Below are 21113 nucleotides of genomic sequence, written 5' to 3'. Positions count from 1 at the left end.
AGAGATTATTGTCACTGCACGAGTTCACCAGATTCTCTACCTCATTCCTATACTCTGTCTCGTCATTGTTCGAGATTCGACCCACTACAGTGATGTAATCAGCAAACTTGAAAATCAAGTTGGAGGGGAATTTGGCCCACAGTCATCAGTGTATAAGGAGTCTAGTAAGGGGCTGAGAACACAGCCTTGTTGGGCATCGGTGTTGAGGTTGATTGTGCCTATCCTTACTGATTGTGGTCTGTGGGTTAGGAAGTTCAGGATCCGGTCGCAGAGGGAGAAGTCGAGGCCCGGGCCACGGAGTTTGAAGGTGAGTTTTGTAGGAATAATGGTGTTGAAGGCTGAGCTGTAATCAATAAATAGGAATCTGACATAGAAACCTATAAAATTCTAACAGGACTAGATGGGGTAGATGCAAGAAGGATGTTCCCAATGGTGGGGGTGTCCAGAACCAAAGGACACAGTCTGAGGATATAGGGTAGATTGCTTCAGACAGAGATGAAGAGAAATTTCTTCATCCAGAGAATGGTCAGCCTATCGTATCTGCCACCAAGAAAGTAACTGAGGCCAAAACATTGAATGTTTTCAAGAAGCGGATAGATATAGCACTTGAGGTGGGGCGGATCAAAGGATATGGGAGGGAAGGCAGGATCAAACTATTGAGTTGGATGATTCCCCCTTGATTGTAATGAATAGTAGAGCAGAGTCAATGGGCTGAATGGCCTCCTCCTACTCCTATTTCCTATGTTTCGAAAACAGTGCTACTTTATAACAAACTGGAAATGCTGAATTCTTAAACTGAATTTGTATTCGTGGTCTTTAGTTTTCATCAATTCAGTATTGATCTGTGAAAAATCAGTGGACTGTGTAAGTCCAGTCGTGTGTGAAGTTCAGCCTCAGTGGGAATATTTGGGTTTTAAGTATTGAGTTCTTGTTAACGTATTTTGAAATTAAATTTATTTTTATTTGCTACATTGTTCTGCTAACTGGTAAATTGTAAATGTAAATGTGGAAAAGTCTTCAGGTGAATTAATAAAAGTTCATGTTACATAAGAACATAAGAAATAGGAGCAGGAATAGGCCATCTAGCCCTTCGAGCCTGCCCCGCCATTCAATAAGATCATGGCTGATCTGAAGTGCTTCAGTTCCACATTCCCGCTTTCTCCCCATAACACTTAATTCCCTGGTCTATCAGGAATCTATCTACCTGTGACTTAAATATATTCAACAAGGTAGCCTCCACCACTTCAATGGGCAGAGAATTCCAGAGATTCACTGCCGTTTGAGTGAAAATGTTATGGATAAAAAGTATTTTCAGATCATGAAAATAGACAATATATTAATAAATACATCATTTTTTCCATTCCTTTTATGTCTAATTGAGATAGAACTTCCGATGTTTCTTTGTTTAGTTTGGGAATTTTACGAGCTTGTGGCTGAAGTTTAACTGCTTAATCCTTTTGCAAGTCCTTCGGACAGCCACCTTCAAAAATCTGTTTATTTGGATATTTATGGACTATGCAATGGCATCCAAGTATTATAACAGGATTAAAAGCAAATTACTGTGGATGCTTGAATCTGAAACCAAAAGAGAAAATGCTGGAAAATCTCAGCAGCTCTGGCAGCATCTGTAAGGAGAGAAAAGAGCTGACGTTTCGAGTCCAGATGACCTTTTGCCAAAGCCTTTGTCAAAGGTCCTGTGGGGAGCAGACCATGGTGGGGAGAACACTAAATTGGAAAAAAAGAGTGCTGAGTCCTTTGACAAAGAGTTGTTTAAAGTGGTCAGAAGGTTTAACTCTTTATCGATGAATCACTGTTTGCATTGGAAGCACCAGGTTAAGATATTTGAAATGGAGCTGGCTCTTTCAACATCTGTATTTGGTCCATTTCCGTTTCTGTCATGGGCCTGCCACTTCCCAACAATCTCAAATCATAAATTCCAGCTCTAACATGAACACATGCAGAGATGAAGAGGTGATATGTGTGGTGTGCAACTGAGATTATGGGCTGAATCGTATATTGAGGGAGGGGTTCTGTGGGGAGCAGACCATGTGGGGGAGAACCCAATGTGGAAAGAGGGAGGTTCCTTCCCTTCCTTTCAAAGGCCTAAGCATAACTTCCGGGCTTCCCCCACTGCTAAATGTCATCTGTCAATATCCAAATTGGGATGAGGTGGGAAATGGCTCTTAAAATTTAAAGTTTATTTATTAGTGTCATAAGTTAGCTTACATTAACACTGCAGTGAAATTACTGTGAAAAACCCCTAGTGCCACACTCTGGCACCTATTCAAGTACATTGAGGGAGAATTTAACATGGCCAATGCCATCACGTTTTTCAGATGTGGAAGGAAACCCCTGCAGATGAACACAAGGGGTCACAAGTTCAAGGTGAGGGGGGCAAGGTTTAACACAGATGTCAGAGGGACATATTTTACACAGAGGGTGGTGGGGGCCTGGAATGCACTGTCAAGCAAGGTGGTAGAGGTGGACATGCTGGAATCGTTTAAGACTTATCTGGATAGCCACATGAACAGACTGGGAAGGGAGGGATACAAATGAATGGTCTAGTTGGAAGCATGAGTGGCGCAGGCTTGGAGGGCCAAAGGGCCTGTTTCCTGTGCTGTATTGTTCTTTGTTCTTTGACATGGGGAGAATCTGCAGATTCTGCACAGCTAGTGACCCAAGCTGGGAATCAAACCTAGGTCTTTGGCGCTGTGAGGCAGCAGTGCTTGCCACTGTGCCACTGTGTCAAGTGGCTAATTATTGGCAAATTAAGACCTTAATTTGGGACAAAGGTGGACCATGAGTCTTGTCTGCGTCATGTAAAATCACAGAGGTCAGAAGCTCGCAGGTGGCAGCAGGAAGGCCACCCGGAGAATTTTAGTAGCCTCTGCCTCCCAACCCACTGGTGAGGGACTGTAAACCTTTCCCTTTGCTTCTCTATACCTTTAACCTATTTAGTCAGGATTTTTGACCACATATGGAACAAGCCATGATGGTCAATTTTGTTGCCAGTCAGCACACTAGTTTTCCAGCACTATCTACCTCTCAAGTCACGTTCCTGGAAGCAGAGGGTAGTGAATTAAAGGGCTATTGGGAAGTTGGGGATTTTCCAATCACCTCGAAGATCCTTAAGGCATTTGAGAATAGGCAAGCTACCTGGGGATGCCTCTCATCAGCATTCTTGGGGGTCAATGCTCAAGCATTAGTCTCCAAGAAGCAGGCTATGCGACGCTCCCGACCTGTCTGGCCTTAGCTGCAATTATACAGGACTTCCAACCTCAACATGATGTTCTCTCTTATTTGAAATTGCAAGCTGCACTTCCCTCTGAGCCAACAGAAAGCCTTCCGGCCTCAGGAGCACCTGCCTTAATTGGACAGTAAGCCCACTCTCTGGACACTAGTCCAATTCAGAGAAAATTTATGTTGGCTGACAGCTTCCCATGCAATGAATGGCTCTAGATAAATGCAGGAAATTTTCTTTTGATTCATGCATAGAAGCTTGAAATTTGACACCTGCATGCAGGCTCAAAACCTAAGGAGGAGGAGTCTTTACTGTAAGAATGTAATCTTCAGAAAATGTGCAAAATTGAAGCCAAAATCTACAAATGAACACAGACCTTCAGAGAAAATACTTACTTCTGAAATTTTCAAACAGGAGATAGACAAAACTTGTGAATGTGTAGCCACATCAAGTACCCAGCAAGAATTTACTACCCAGTTTTGAATCCTCTTAGAATGCTACCTCCTCAGCATTTGCAGTCAAGTCATTGTCAGTTCTGCTGGCGTCCTGACGTGAGTAGGATGCAAAGAGTTCTCAAGGGAAGTCAGACAGGCTAAGTGAGTCATTAGGAGCATGGCAGATGGAATGTGAGAGTCATGAGCATGAGACTCTCCATTGTGGTCTGATAACGCAAAACAGAAAGACAGTTTATTATCTGAATGGCTATAAATTAAGAGGAAAATGTGCAATGAGTTCTGAATGTCCTGGTACACCAGTCACTGAAAGTAAGCATGCAGGTGCAGCAGGTGATAAAGAAGACAATTGGTATGTTAGTCTTCATAGTGAAGGATTCGAGTACAGGAACAGGGATGTCTTGCTGCAATTATATAGGGCCTAGGTGAGGCTATATGTAGAATATTGGACAGAATGTTGAAGAAGGCATTTGGCATGCTTGGGTTCATTAGTCAGAACATTGAATACAGAAGATATAACATCTTGTTGAAGTTGTACAAGACATTGGTAAGACCACACTTGGAATACTGTGTGCAGTTCTAGTCACCCTATTATAGAAAGGATATTATTAAACTAGAAAAAATGCAAAAGAGATTTACTAGGATGCTACCAGGACTTGATGGATTGAGTTTTAAGGAGAGGCTGGATAGACTGGGACATTTTCCTCTGGAGCATAGGAGGCTGAGAGGTGATCTTATAGAGGTCTATAAAATAATGATGGACATAGATAAGGTAGATAGTCAATACCGTTTCCCGAAGGTAGGGGAGTCTAAAACTAGAGAGCATAGGTTTAAAGTGAGAGGGGAGAGATAAAAAACTATCCAGAGGGGCAATTTTTTTCACACAGAGGGTGGTGAGTGTCTGGAACAAGCTGTCAGAGATAGTAGTAGAGGCGGGTACAATTTTGTCTTTTAAAAAGCATTTAGATAGTTACATTGGTCAGATGTGTATAGAGGGATATGGGCCAAATGCAGGCAATTGGGATTAATTTAGGGGTTTAAAAAAAAGGCGGCATGGATAAGTTGGGCCAAAGGGCCTGTTTCCATGAGGTAAATCTCTATGACTCTACAACTGTCCTCTCAATAAGTCATGCCACTTTTACAGATATCTGTATATAAGCCTCCATGTCCCTCAGCACCTCCACTATGCCACTGCCTCCTGTATTTTGCGAAGGCAGAAGCGGCCCACCATTGGCTGGCAGTGGGATCTTCTGGTCCCGTCGTTGACGGGGTTTCCCATTGTATGCATCCCGCCACCGGGAACAACCAGAACATTCCAGTCAATATTATATCTCCTTATCCTTTGGTTTAAAGTTTATTTATTAGTGTCACAAGTAGGCTTACATTAACACTGCAATTAAGTTAAAATCCCCTAGTCACCACACTCTGGTGCCTGTTTGGGTACACTGAGGGTTTTGGACTGTGGGAAGAAACTAGAGCACCCGGAGGAAACCCACGCAGGCATGTGGAGAACATGCAGACTCCGCACAGAGTGAAGTGCATCACCTGACACTTGTCTATCCATTCTACTAACCTAATTATATCTGCTGAGTTGATTAGTATCATCCTCACTGTTAGAACAAAGAAAATTACAGCACAGGAACAGGCCCTTCGGTTCTCCAAACTTGCACTTACAGTGGCTGTTTGCCACTCCTCCAAATTAAGTATCATCAGCAAATTTTTAAAAAAGACACAAAGTAAAGCATGCAGTACAGTAAGATAATTCATGCTAATTTGATACATGCACTTGATGAAATTTCACACCTAACTGTATAGAGCAGAGATTTAGTAACTGACATTTAATGTTCAATATATTGGAATTAAATCAGCATTAATATGCTGAATGATACAATTAAAGTTTGGAGACTGATGAAATTAAATTGTGCTGATGGTTGAATTGACTTCATGTGCTATTCATAAAAATTGGCTGTTTCAAACATTTGATAAGTGCTGTCAGAAACTGACAATGATGCACCATCATACTGGAGACAAGCAGAAATGACAGAACTGTATTCTGTAACAGAGAAGTCAGGTTTGACCAAAACAATGTAATTTTAATGTGAGTTGACTTAATGTGCTTGTTATTTAACAAGATGCAGGAGCCAGAATGACCTTGTATTTGGGTTTGGAAATGGAACCTTTGGAATTCTAGCTGTCTGTAAAATCATAGCATGTAGCACTATGATATTTAGCTCGACCAGCGCACCATAGCTGAATATTTCCAGAATGATTTCGTAAAGAAGTCATCATGGATAGAAAGCATCATTAAATAATAAAAAAGAGAGAGCATCACTAAACACTTGCACATGTCCTGCCACCAGGAACTGGTGGGCTGTGGGCTGACAGACATTTGCTGGTAGGGGAGTGGGTGGTAGCTTCTCAGCTACCAATCTCTACTGGAATTTTATCAATGGGTGGCATAAATGATGTGCTCTTGGGCCAATTGAGGCTGTTAAAGTGGCTAATTAATGGCCATTTAAGGATCCCCTCCCACTGCTACTGGTATTTGGGAGCGTGCCACACTGAGCCCACTAAGCAGTCATTGGATACCCTTCTATTTGGTCACCCTGTGCAGATTGGCGTTCACCACCCAACACTGTCCCCCAACACACAATTTCCCAGTATGTAGAGTTCTTGATGTCAGCTGAGCTGCTCTGAAGAACAGTCAGTCAGAGAACAAGGGCGATGCAGTGGTATTGTGGTTAGCACACACAGCATCAGTGACCCAGGTTCAATTCTCGCCTTGGGTTACTGTCTGTGTGGAATTTATACATTCTCCTAGTGACTGCATGGGTTTCCTCTGGATGCTCTAGTTTCCTCCCACAGTCCAAAAATGTGCAGGTTAAGTAGATTCCCTCTGGTAAATTGCCTCTTCATGTCCCAAGATGTGGTTAGGAGGATTAGCAGGATGTATGTATGGGGTTACAGGGCGAGGGCAGGGGGTGAGCTTGGACTCTCTTCTGTCAGAGAGTTGGTGCAGACTCGATAGTTTATGTTTTAAGTTTATTTACTAGTGTCACAAGAAGGCTTACATTAACCCTGCAATGAAGCTACTATGAAATACCCCCAGTTGCCACATTCCAGCACCTATCTGGGTACACTAAGGGAGAATTTAGCATGGTCAATGCATCTAGCCAGCATGTCTTTCGGACTTTGGAAGGGAACCGGAGCATGTAGAGGAAACCCACGCAAACATGGGGAGAGTGTGCGGACTCTGCACGGACAGTTACACAAGCTAGGATTTGAATCCAGATCCCTAGCGCTGTGAGGCAACAGTGCTAACCACTGTGCTGCCCAATCCAAAAAAAAAGTGTCTTTCCATATTAACCATTAGAACAATCTTATTAACCCCCTTGCCAACAGTGCGAAATAGCTTTGATAAAAACATTATAGTAGTATGTCCTCTTCTTTACAGTTTTAGTGTGGTTCCTTATTGTTCAGGGAGGGCTCTGAGTTTGGCTTACTGAATTTAAGTGATTTTGTTGCTGCAGTACAGTCCTTGTTGTTGAACTCAGTTAGTTTTAGACATTAGTGACAGAAGCCATGTTTAGTACCATCTTCCCCGTCCACTTTTACAATATGGTTTACTTGCAGGCAGTTGATGCAAAGTAGCCTAACCCTTCTTGACAACTATTGAAGAAAACTTACAGCACTTTCCTACTACATGAAAAGAATAATTCCTTTTCCTGTAAGTACAATTGTTCGGTTCTGCCTTGAATAAAATGTAGGAGCTTATTGTGGAACTAGCACTCTTCATTTACTGACACTGTTATTCTCCACATCCATACTAGGTTTCTCTTCTTCTCCACATTCAAAATCCTGTCAACCCAACCTGTTAGAGCAGACAAGCATATTCACTATTAAAATGAACATGAAAATGTTAAACTTTAGGCTGGCAAAAGTAGAACTGTTTAGAAGTATTTGAGCAATAAAACCTCTGCTTTAAAAGTAGTCAAATATTCATAGTTCAATGTTCTTCTCAGGGGACTTGTAATATACCTGTCCTTTAAATGATGCTTCCCTTAAGAATCAACAATTATTCGTATCTCTTTGCTGTTTTCAGGTACATTTGGTTACGCAGAAGATGTTTATTGTGTCATATGTTGCGTCTTTAAACATTAATTTCTTGAAATTAGAGTGTCATCTGGCTGTGAATTGATTACTGTTATCATAATGCATCCACTATCTCAGCTGTCGCCGCCTTTAACACCCTAGTGTGTACACCAAAATCTGGAGCAAGGGTTGGAGATAAGGCTCAATGTTACAAATAAGGACGGAGAGAGAGAAAGACAAATCAGGGAGACTTATTGCAAGACCATATACCTAAATGCACACAGTATTCAGAACAAAGTTGATGAGCTGACAGCACAATTGGGGCAAATGGGCATGACCTGGTGGGGATTACTGAAACATGATTACAAGAGAATCAGGGCTGGAAATTCAATGTCCAAGGATATTCAGTCTTCCAGAAAGACAGAAGACAAGGAGTAGGAGGTGGAATTTCTCTATTGGTTAAGAATGACATCAAAGCTGTAGTCAGAAATGATAGTGGCACTGGAGACCAAAATGTTGAGTCAGCCTGGGTAGAAATAAGAAGCAAGGAGAGAAACACATTGCTAGGAGTATTTTACAGGCCCTGAACAGTACTTTAGAAATAGGGCATTGTATAAATCAGGAAAGGAGGAGGCTTCTGAAAAAGGCACAATGATAATTAAGAGTGACTTTAACATGCATATTGATGAACAAAGAAAATTACAGCACTGGAACAGGCCCTACGGCCCTCTAAGCGACCATACTGCCCAATTGAACTAAAACCCCCTACGCTTCCGGGGACCGTATCCCACTGTTCCCATCCTATTCATGTATTCGTCACAATGTCCCTTAAAAGTCACTATCGCGTCTGCTTCCACTACCTCCCCCGGCAGCGAGTTCCAGACACCCATCACCCTCTGTGTAAAAAAACTTGCCTCTTCCATCTCCTTTAAAGCTTGCCCCTCGCACCTTAAACTTATGCCCCTTAGTAATTGACTCTTCCACCCTGGAAAAAGCTTCTGACTATCCAGTCTGTTCATGTTCTCATAATTTTGTAGACTTCTATCAGGTCGCCCCTCAATCTCTGTCGTTCCAGTGAGAACAAACCAAATTTCTCCAACCTCTCCTCATAGTTAATGCCATCCATACAAGGCGATATCCTGGTAAATCTTTTCTGTATCCTCTCCAAAGCCTCCGCATACTTCTGATAGTGTGGCGACCAAAGTTGACCACTATATTCCAAGTGCGGCCTAACTAAGGTTCTATAAAGCTGCAACATGGCTTGCCAATTTTTAAACTCAATGCCCCGGCCGATGAAGGCAAGCATGCCGTATGCCTTCTTGACTACCTTCTCCATTGCCACTTTCAGTGACCTGTGCACCTATACACTCAGATCCCTCTGCCTATCAATACTCTGAAGGATTCTGCCATTTAATGTATATTTTCTATCTATGTTAGACCTCCCAAAATGTATTACCTCACACTTGTCTGGATTTAACAACAAATGCCATCTCTCCGCTCAAGTCTCCAGCCGATCTATATCCTGTTATATTATTTGATTATCCTTATCACTATCCGCAAATCCACCAACCTTTTGTGACGTCCATACTGGATTAACCACCTTGGCAAAGGTAGCCTTGAGGAAGGGCTCACAGACTGTATGAGGGACTGTTCGTTAGAGTATGGAGCTAACCAGAGAACTGGCTACTTTAGACCTGGAATTATCTAATGAGGAAGGGTTGATTAATGCTCTTGTAGTTAAGGATTCACTTGGAAAGAGTGATCACAACATGATGGAATTTCGGATTGGAAGTGAAAGGACAGAGTCACATACTCGAATTTAGCATTAGGCAAGGGTAATTATGCAGGCCTCAGGAAAGAGTTGGCCCAAGTGGTAGTTGTTTAGAGAGATAGTAAAGACATCTCACCTAAGGATATATATATATATAAGGATATATATAAGGATATATAGTGGTATATATGGACTTTAGTAAGGCATTTGATAAGGTTCACCATGGAAGGCTTCTGCAGAAAATGCAGATGTGTGGGATTGAGGGTGATTTAGGAAATTGGATCAGGAATTGGCTGGCGGATAGGAGACAGGGGGTGGTGGTTGATGGTAAGTATTCGTCATGGAGTTCAGTTACGAGTGGTGTGCCTCAGTCCTACGGCCACGAGGGGACCTTATTGAAACATATAAGATGATTAGAGGTTTAGATAGGGTGGACAGTGATAGCCTTTTTCCTCGGATGGAGAAAGCTAGCACGAGGGGGCATGGCTTTAAATTAAGGGGTGGTAGTTATAGGACGGATGTCAGGGGTAGGTTCTTTACCCAGAGGGTGGTGAGGGATTGGAATGCCCTGCCTGCTGCAGTTGTAAATGCGCCTAGTTTGGGGGCGTTTAAGAGATCCGTGGATAGGTTTATGGATGGAAAGGGTTTGGTTTAGGTTAGAAGGTCATTGCTTTTTAACTGGTCGGCGCAACATCGTGGGCCGAAGGGCCTGTTCTGCGCTGTAATGTTCTATGTTCTATATAAGGTACATTTGTGAGAGGAAGAGGAATTGCAAAAGAGTGAAAAATTGTCCATGCCTTAATAAGGAAATCAAGGATAACATAAAGGCGAAAACGAGGGCTGTAAAAGTTAGTGGCAGTATGGAGGATCGGGAGAACTTCAAACACCAACAAATGCAATGTCAAAAATGCTAAAATGGATTATGAAAGGAAGATAGCTGAAAACATAGACACTGACACCAAAACTTTCTGTAAGTATATAAAGAGGAAGAGAATAGTGAAATTAGATGTTGGCCCTTTAGAGGATGGAAATGGTGGGGTAACAATGGGAAACTCAGAAATACAGTAAAAAGTCTGACAACATCAGGTTTTAGTCCAACCGATTTATTTGATAGTAAACTCACAAGCTTTCGAGGGGACTCCCTCTTCGTCAGGTGAATGGAGAGTTCTACTGCAGATTAGTGAGCCTAACATTTGTAGTAGGTAAGTTGTTAGAAGGTATTCTGCGAGACAGGATCTACAGGCATTTAGAGAGGCAAGGACTAATGATGGACAGTCAGCATGGCTTTGTGAATGGAAAATTATGTCTCATGAATTTGATTGAGTTTTTTGAAGGGGTAACCAAGAAGTAGATGAGGGCAGTGTAGTTAATGTTGTCTACAGGGGCTTTAGCAAGGCCTTTGACAAGGTAGCGCATGGTAGGTTGTTGCACAAGGCTAAATCTCACGGAATCCAGGTAGCCATTTGGTTACAAAATTGGCTTGACATTAGAAGAAGGTGGCTGTAAAGGGTTGTTTTTCAAACTGGAGGGCTATGACCAATGGTGTGCCTCACGGATTGGTGCTGGGTCCACTGTTAATTGTTATTTATATTAACGATTTGGATGAGAATTTAGGAGGCATGGTTAGTAAGTTTGCAGATGGTTGGTGGCATAGTGGACAGTGAAGGTTATCTCGGATTGCAACAGGATCTTGATCAACTGGATCAGTGGGCCGATAAATGGCAGATGGAGTCTAATTTAGATAATGCACTGCACTGCTTACAGTTCAGGTCACCCCATTAGAGGAAAGATATTATTAAGCTAGAAAGACTGCAGAAAAGATTTACTAGGATGCTACCGGGATTTGATGATTTGGGTTATAAGGAGAGACTGTATAGACTGGGACTTTTTTTTCCTGGGCCGTAGGAGGCTTAGGGGTGATCTTATAGAGGTCTATGAAATAATGAGGAGCATAGATCAGTTAGATGGTCAACATCTTTTCCTAAAGGTAAGGGAGTCTAAAACTAAAGGGCATAGGTTCAATGTGAGAGGGGAAAGATTCAAAGGGATCAGGAGGTGGTGAGTGTCTGGAACAAGCTGCCAGAGGCAGTAATAGAGGTAGGCCAAATGTGGGCAATTGGGACTAGGTTTATTGTAAAAACTGGTGGCATGGACAAACTGCAATGCTGTAAACCTCTATGACTATACAGCGTTTCTTTAAGATAACATACTCTGCACAGAATTATTACTTTGGTATAAACCACTTAAAAAGAAAATTTGATAAAGCATTAAATAGAATGAATCATGTCGTCAATTAAAATAAAATCGTACGGTTATTAGTTTTTCCAAGGAGCCTTTGTCCCCATTTTGTTTACAATGTTGACATTTCAGACTTCTTTTACATTTTAATTCTAAGTCATCATCTACCACTGTTATGCAATTCAGAAATACTTCAACTTTGAACTTTTAATCACCAATGTGACAAAGTAATTTTATAACTCTTCAATGTTTTGTTTCATTCTAATAAATCAATGCAGGAAGTAGGTTTTTTTAAAAATACTGCAGATGCCAAAGAAAATGTTTCAATGACTTGAAACATTGGTGGGGTTTTTCTCCCTCTCCCTGACATGTTTGGAGACACTGGGTGTGCCACTCGCTGGCAGCAGGATCTTGTAGTCCTGCCATTGCGAATTGGATTTCTCACTGAATGCAGCCCCCTCCAGGAAACCCACGGCATGGGTGGGCCGTCAGCAGGACTGTAAGATCCCACTGTCATGAACGGCAGCAAGATTTTGGTAGTTATCTTTTTAAAGTTCTGTCTTAAAGGAAAAGGAGCAGAAAATATTTATTGTACTTTATGCAGTGCATTCTAAACCGTCACCTGGGAGAATGGTAGAGGTGGGCTGCCTCACATCCTTTAAGAAGTATCTGGATGAGCACTTGGCATGTCATAATATTTTGGGCTATGGGCCAAGTACTGGCAGATGGTATTAGGTGGGAGTTCAGGTGTTTTTAATGTGACAGTGCAGACTCAATGAGCCAAAGAGCTCATTGTATGATTCTATGTTTCTACATGGGAAGAATGGAAGAGTAAGACTAGGAATATAGGAATTAGGAGTGAGAATAAGCAATTCAATCCTTTGAGTTTGTTCCACCATTCTGTCTGATCATGGCTGATCTCCATCTCATCTAATTCATCTTTACTGCCTTTTCCCCATTGCCCTTTATCCCACTTTTGATCAAATAATTTTCTATCCCTTTCTTGAACCCATTGATTGATTCTGCATCCACTGTACTCTTGGGCCGTTCCACAGATTCACAACACTGTGAGAATTAGCTTCTTTGTATCTCTGTCTTGAATCTCCTCCCTCTTATTCTTGTCCTAAACTGTTCTAGAAGGGTTAACATTTACTTGATCAGTCCCATCGAGTATATAGTGCAAACAAATCCCCCCTCATTGTTCTGTAATCCAGCGAGTAAAGCCCAAGCTACTCAATCACTCCTCACATGACAGCCCCTTCATACCTGGAATCAATCTAGGGGACCTCCTCTGAATTGCCGCCAGTGCCACCAGTGCCATCCTTCCATAAAGAAGGTGATCAAAACTGAATACACTAAGTGTGGTCTCACCAATGCCAAAGATGTGCGAGTTAGGTTGATTGGCCATGCTAAAATTGCCCCTTAGTGTCCTGAGGTGCATAGGTTTGAGGGATTAGTGGGTAAATATGTAGGGCTATGGGGGGGTAGGGCCTGGGTGGGATTGTAGTCGGTGCAGATTCAATGGGCCAAATGGCCTCTTTCTGCACTGTAGGGTTTCTATGATTTCTATGATTTCAATGCCTCATACAATTGTAACAACACTTCTTTACTTTGCTACTCTAGATCTTTTGCAATAAATGCCAAGATTCAGTTTGCCTTCTTTCTAGCATTCTGCACCTGCATACCCACTTTCTGAGACTCATGCACAAGGACACCCAGATCCCCCTCCCATTTAAATAGTAACTTTTTACTTTTGCAGCCAAAATGGATAACCTCGCATTTATGCACATTAAATTCGAACTGCCAGATTTTGGCCCATTCGCCTAGCCTGTCAATATCCATTTGTAAACTTTTTATCTCCTCAACACGGCCTGCTTTCCCACCTATTTTCATGTCATCAGCAAATTTCATTACGTTACACTCTGTCCCTGCCTGTAGATCATTGATATAGATTGTAAATAGTTGCGGTCTAAGGACTGAATCCTGCGGAACCCCACTAGTTACAGATCACCAAGTGGAGAAGGAGCCATTTATCCCAACCCTCTGTTTTCTGTTGGTCAGCCAATCCTCCATTCAAGCCACTACTCTACCACTGACCCTTTGGGATCTAACCTTTTGAATCAGTCTCTTGTGTAGCACCTTATCAGATGGCTTCTGGAAGTCCAGATAAATCACATCCACAGGATTCCAAGAACTCTAGCAGTTTTGGTCTGTGCAGGCTTGGAGGGCCAAAGGGCCTGTTCCTGTGTTGTAATTTTCTTTGTTTTTTGTTTGTCAAACAAGACTTGCCCTTCAAAAAATCATGTTGACATTGGTGAATTGTGCTTTGCTTTTCCAGATGCTTAGTCACCTCCTCCTTAATGATTGACTCCAGCAACTTTCCACCATAGTGGTCAAGCTGACTGGTCTGGCCCGTGACCGCTGAGGTGTTCACCAGCAGGAAGAGAACAGTCTTGCCTGGTGATTGTTGAGCAGTGTTCATTCACCTGTTGTCGTAGCGGTCACGGGCATTTGGCCTCTTATCTTAAGGCGAGCATTCTCCAAGGCAGCCACCACAACACACAACAGCACAGAGTCACTGAGCAGAGACTGATAGCCAAATTCCGCACATATGAGGATGGCCTCAACCGGGATCTTGGGTTCATGTCACACTATCTGTAACCCCCATGATTTGTCTGGGCTTGCAACATCTCATGTACTGTCCTGTCTGGAGACAATACACAGCTCTTTAACCTATGCTTAATGCTATCTCCACTCACATTGACTGCACCTCTAAGACTTGATTAGCTGTAAAGACTCGCATTCTAAACAGTATTCTGTAAACTGAGTGTATGCCTTTATATTCCCTGTTTGTGATCAGAACTCCCCATTCACCTGACAAAGGGGCAGAGCCCCGAAAGCTAGTGGCATTTGCTACCAAATAAACCTGTTGGATTTTAACCTGGTGTTGTGAAACTTCTTACTGTGTTTACCCCAGTCCAACGCCAACATCTCCACATCATGACCTTTGTAATTTCACCAAGTTCTTTGATGCTCTACTTTGATGCACTTTAAGACTTCCAGCACCTCCTTCTCTGTAAATTGTGAATTTTAAAAATATATATTTGTTCTTAGAAAATGCAAAGACACATTTTTGCTCTGGATATTTTCCTTTATGTTTGCTGATATTCTAAACAACTGTGATTGATCAAAAGGTGGCTTTTCACAGCTTTGCTATGAAGCAAGGCACAAGAAAAAACTTTCTTCTTTGGCTTGAATGCATCAGTTTATTCAATCAGCTGACATATACATATACACAAACAGATTGAAAAAGGAAGGCTCCATGCCTATGAAGGAGGTTGTTCCACGTTATATTCAGCAGGTGGCACAGTGCTGCCTCACAGCATTAGAAACCTGGGATCACTTCCAGCCTTAGTTGACTGTGTGGAATTTCCATATCTAGAATATCTGGACAGGTTCCATATCCCCCATGTCTACATTGGTTTCCTCCAGGTGTTCCAGTTTTCTCATTGAGTCCAAAGATGTGCAGTTGGGTATGTTGGTCATGCTAACTTGCCCCTTAATATCCCCAGATGTGTAGGTTAGGAGTATTAGTGCAGTAGGGAATAGAGCCTGGGTGGGATGCTTTGTCAATCATAGAACAGGATCATAGAATCCTTACAATACAGAAGGAGGCCATTTGGCTCATCGAGTCTGCACCAACCACAATCCCACCCAGGCCCTACTCCCATAACCCCACATGTTTACCCACTGTTAATCCCCTGACACTATGGTCAATTTAGCACGGCCAATCAACCTAACCAGCACATCTTTGGAGTGTGGGAGGAAACCGGAGCATCCGGAGGAAACCCATGCAGACATGGAGAGAATGTGCAAACTCCACACAGACAGTGACCTGAGACTGGAATTGAACTGGGTCCCTGGCGCTGTCAGGCAGCAGTGCTAACCACTGTGCCATTGTGCCTGCCCGAACTTACACCAATGAGCTGGTGTAGACTTGGGCGTTGGTGTAGGTTCAGGCCTTGGTGTAGCCATCAGAAAGCTTTGACAAAGTCCCGCACAAGAGATTATCATACAAGATTAAAAATGCATAGGATTGGGGAAGTGCATTAAGATGGATAGAAAACTGGTTGGCAGAGAGGAAACAAATAGTAGGAATGAACAGGTCCTTTTCAAATTGGCAGGCAGTAACTAGTAGGATGCCACAGTGCTGGAACCCCAGCTGTTCAGAATATATATTCATAATTTGGATAAGGGAACAAAATGTAACATCTCTACATTTGCTGATGATACTAAGTTGAGTGGGAGGGTGAACTAGGACGAGGATGCAGAGATCCTTCAGAATGATCTGGACAGGTTGGGCGAGTGGGCAAATCAGTGGCGGATGCAGTACAATTTGGATAAGTGAGAGGTTATTCACTTTGGAAGCAGAAACAAGAAAGCAGATTACTATCTGAATGGCTATAAATTTGGGGAGGGGAATGTGCAGCAGGACCTGGGTGTCCTTGTACACCAGTCACTGAAGGTAAGCATGCAGGTGCAGCAGACAGTGAAGAAGGCAAATGGCATGTTGGCCTTCATTGTGAGAGGTTTTGAGTACAGGAGCAGGGAAATGTTGTTGCAATTATACAGGGCGTTGGTGAGGCCACACTTCGAGTATTGAGTGAAGTTTTGGTCTCATTTTCTGAGGATGAATGTTCTTGGCCTTGAGGGAATGCAGCAAAGTTTACCAGGCTGATTCTGGGAATGGCGGGACTGATGTACGAGGAGAGATTGACTAGGTTAGAATTGTTTTTGCTAAAGTTCAGGGAATGAGGGGGGGATCTCATAGAGACTTATAAAATTCTAACAGGACTAGACAGGGTAGATGCAGAGAGGGTATTCCTGATGGTGGGGGAGTCTACAACCAGGGGATCACAGTCTGAGGATTCAGGGTTAGACCATTTAGGACAGCGGTGAGGAGACATTTCTTCACCCAAAGACTGGTGAGCCTGTGGAATTCATTACCACAGGAAGTAAATGATGCCAAAACATTGAATGTATTCAAGAGACAGCTGGATATAGCACTTGGAGCGAAGGGGATCAGATGCTATGGGGAAGAAGTAGGATTAGGTTATTGAGATGGATGATCAACCATTATCATGACCGAGCAGGCTCGAAGAGGTAAATGGCCACTTTCTGCTCCTATCTTCTATGTTTCTATGACTTGATAGGCAGAATGGCCTCTTTCTGCACTGTTGGGAATTTGTGACTCTGGGGGTGATCTTACCAGAATTTGGTTCCAATGAGAAAAATAGTGTGCTTCTCTCCAGAGAAACAGATCGGTTTTCTCGTCAGGTCTTAACCACACTCTCTGTCAAAAAACACACAACTGGGTAAGTATCATGCCTTCATGAAATGGTGAAGGGGAATAACCATGTCAGCTGCAAAGTCAGCTGCACTGAGATCAGCTAGCCATGCTTAAAGGGCAGAACAAAATGAATAAGCCTCCCCACAAAGATCTCAGGAGCTCCCCCTCAACCCCACCCCGTCAGCATCTCTTGCGTACCCCCAGCAATCAGTGCCGGCAGCCCACTGCTTTTCCCCTGAAAATCACACTCTTCCCCCAGTGCGACAATCAGTGCTGACCCCATGCCTGAACAAGGGGTAACTCCGTCCCGACCCTCCCCCACCCAACAGGGTGTGGAGAGTCTGCAGAAGGATCTAGATAGGCTGGGCGAATGGGCCAGGAAATGGCAAATGGAATTTAATGTTGGCAAGTGTGAGGTGGTCCACTTTGGTAGGAATAATGGTAGGAAGGACTATTACTTACGTGGCGAAAAACTGCAGCAGGCGACGGTGCAGAGGGACCTCGGGGTCCTTGTGCATGAGTCGCAAAAACCCAGCCTGCAGGTGCAGCAGGTGGTCAGGAAGGCGAATGGGATGCTGGCCTTCATAGCGAGGGGGATTGAATATAAAAGTAGGGAGGTCTTGCTGCAGCTGTATAGGGCATTGGTGAGGCCGCAGCTGGAGTACTGTGTGCAGTTTTGGGCGCCGCACCTGCACAAAGATATTTTGGCCTTGGAGGGAGTGCAGAGGAGGTTTACTAGGCTGATACCGGAGTTGAGGGGGTTGAGCTATGAGGAGAGGCTGAATAAACTAGGCTTGTACTCGTTGGAGTTTAGAAGAATGAGGGGAGATCTCATTGAGACGTATAAGATGATGAATGGGATGGATAGGATAGAGGTGGAGAGACTCTTCCCGCTCAAAAAAGACAGTAGGACTAGGGGGCACAGCCTCAAGATGAAGGGGGGACGGTTTAGAACGGAGTTGAGGAGGAACTTCTTCACTCAAAGGGTGGTGAATCTCTGGAATTCTCTGCCCGTTGAGGTGGTGGAGGCTGCCTCGCTAAATATTTTTAAGACGCGGGTTGATGGGTTTTTGATAAGAGAGGGGATTAAGGGTTATGGGGAGAGGGCGGGAAGGTGGAACTGAGCCACGACAGATCAGCCATGATCTTATTGAATGGCGGGGCAGGCTCGAAGGGCTAGATGGCCTACTCCTGCTCCTATTTCTTATGTCCTTATGTTCTTATGTCAATGCCAGCACCCACACCCCCTTCTCTTTCCAACAGTCATTGCTGGCATCCGCAGCTCCCACATCCGCTCCTTGCCACCATCACATATAAATGAATCCCTCTCATTCCCACATGAGGCTTCCACTGGGGTTTGCCCAGCATTGTCCCGGCAAGGGTTGGCACTTTAGAATGGCCATCGTGCCATCCTGGCAGTGCCAAACTGCCAACATTGGCTGTCCATGTTCTTCTCCCAAGAAGCTATATTCAGTTTCATGCCCCTGGGGGATGCTCATGACAGGTTCACATCTGGATGAAACTTGTAAACTGTGCCAACAATACAGGGTGGGGGCTCAATATCAGGCAGGGAACAGTGTTTAATAATATGGAATTTTAATTTAAATGTATGTAAATCAGGTTCACACCTCCAAGATCCGCAACATCTGGGTTTCGGCACATCTTGACCCCTTGCTGGCAATCTTGCAGACAGCGAGCTTGGGTTCTAGATTCTGCCCAGCTTTTCCAGGTGCAAAGGGTGTTTTGGCACTGCACCACCCAAATGAGTGCATCTGAACCACTCTTTCCTGTCAAGAGGGTCATAAGGCCTTCATTTAGCAGAGGCTGCCCTCCACAATAGCTTCCCTCCCCATCCTGTTTTGATTTGTATAGGAGTTCACAATATTGGATTTATAATGGTCCTTCACACATTTATCGAATGAATGATTAACGTTTTAAATTTTTTAAACAAGCTGGTCAATTCCTTAAAGAGGTTTCAGGGTTGATGCAGTAAGTATGCTCTAATACTGCAAAAATTCCAATACTGTTGACAGTAAAACTGTTTATTTATCTAGAATCTAGATGTGACAGGTAAGTTTAAAAACATAGAAACTGGGAGCAAGCATAGACCGATCGGTCCTTCAGGTCTGCTCTGCCATTCAATATAATCAAGGCTGATTCTCGATCTCAATGTCAAACTCCCGATTTCTCCCCTTGATGCCATTAAATTCTAAAAAATATCTATCTCCTTCTTGAATACATTCAGTGACTTGGCCTCCACAACCTTCAGTGGTAGAGAATTTCACAGATTCACTACCCTTTGAATGAAGAAACTTTTCCTCATCTCGGTCCTTAATGGTCTACCACATATCCTGAGACTGTGTCTCCTGGTTCTCGATTTCCCAACCAGGGAATGCATCTTGTATTTGAGCTACACAACACACAGCTGTTTGTGGGTGATGAGACTACCACACACACAGGTACATGCAGCCTTTGAGCTGTGGAGTCAGATGATCATCCTGCCACAGCTTGCTTGCAGCTCCTGCATTGCTGCTGGTCAGTTGGCGTGAAAATCATCTTTGGGAAGGTGTTGCATGAGCTGGCAGGAGGTCAAAGTATTCAAGTGAACACTTGAGGACCAGTCCAACTCCTCCTTGGCCCAGGAGAAATATTCCAAATCTGACTTGATCTATTCTCCAGACCCGTTTTCTTTCAGGCACAAGGGAAAGGGATTATATTATTTCAAAGGTTCTTTTTACACATTCCACAATATAATACGGTGTTCACAGTTTCTAAAAGAATGTATAGTGGGCCAATGAGCATGCAGGTGCCAAAGTTTGGCATAGGGGGTATGTGAAACCAGTAAGGATGGGTGGAAGTGTAGAACTTGGCACTGGAGGGTATGAGGGGCTTGAGGAGTGGGAGGAAAGGCTGAGGTTGGCATTTAGAGGATGATACGATGGATGGAAGGGCAGAGTATGGCATGGGGGAGGTGGAAGTGCAGTGCTTGGCATTGGAGATGGATGGGATGGCATAAAGACACACACGTTGCACATTGTGAGTGTTTGGGGGTAAAGCAGATGTGAGGGTGGGGGATGGAGGATCTTTGTGTTTTTGTTTCAAAGAACAAAGAGACTAACAGCACAGGAACAGGTTCTTCAGCCCTCCAAGTGTACACCAAGCATGTTGCCTGTCTTAACTAAAACCCCCTACCCTCCTGCGGACCATATCCTTCTATTCCCATCCTACTCATGCATTTGTCAAAACGCCCCTTAAAAGTGACTGTTGTATACGCTTCCACTACCTCCCCTGGCAACGAATTCCAGGCACCCACCACCCTCTGTGTAGAAGATTTGCCTCGTCCATCCCCTTCATGCCTTGCACTTGCACCTTAAACTTATGCCCTCTAGTAATTGATTCTTCCTCCCTGGGAAAAAGCTTTTGACTATCCACTCTGTCCATGCTTCTCATAATCTTGTAGACTTCTATCAGGTCGCCCTCAACCTTCATCGTTCCAGTGAGAACAAATTAAGTTTCTCCAGTCTCTCCCCAAGTCCTCCATACCAGGCAACATCCTGGTGAATCTTTTCTGTACCCTCTCCAAAGCCTCCACATCCTTCTGGTAGTGTGGGGACCAGAATTGAACATCTGGGTGTATAGCTATACAGGTCACTGAAAGTGGCAATGCAGGTGGAGAAGGTAAGTCAAGAAGGCACACGGCATGCTTGCCTTCATTGACCGGGGCATTGAGTTTAAAAATTGGCAAGTCATGTTGCAGCTTTAGAGAACCTTAGTTAGGCTGCACTTGGAATATAGTGTTCAATTCTGGTCGCCACACTACCAGAAGGATGTGGAGGCTTTGGACAGGGTACAGAAAAGATTTACCAGGATGTTGCCTGGTATGGAGGGCATTAGCTTTGAGGAGAGGTTGGAGAAACTTGGTTTGTTCTCGCTGGAACAAGAAAGGTTGAGGGGCGACCTGATAGAAGT

At 43.6% G+C, this 21113-nt stretch overlaps 1 protein-coding gene across 4 annotated transcripts in view; it reads right to left on the bottom strand.

Annotated features, from left to right (window-relative positions):
• fstl5 (follistatin-like 5) overlaps positions 1 to 21113 on the bottom strand; it is a 553829-nt gene that overhangs the window by 314694 nt on the left and 218022 nt on the right. The gene's annotated exons all lie outside the window — the stretch shown is intronic.

The sequence above is a fragment of the Carcharhinus amblyrhynchos genome, chromosome 1, assembly GCF_965287045.1.
Source record: "Carcharhinus amblyrhynchos chromosome 1, sCarAmb.v2.hapA, whole genome shotgun sequence".
NCBI lineage: Eukaryota > Metazoa > Chordata > Chondrichthyes > Carcharhiniformes > Carcharhinidae > Carcharhinus > Carcharhinus amblyrhynchos.
Note: the sequence above shows the minus strand (reverse complement) of the source record. Positions and strands in the feature narration are given on the sequence as shown.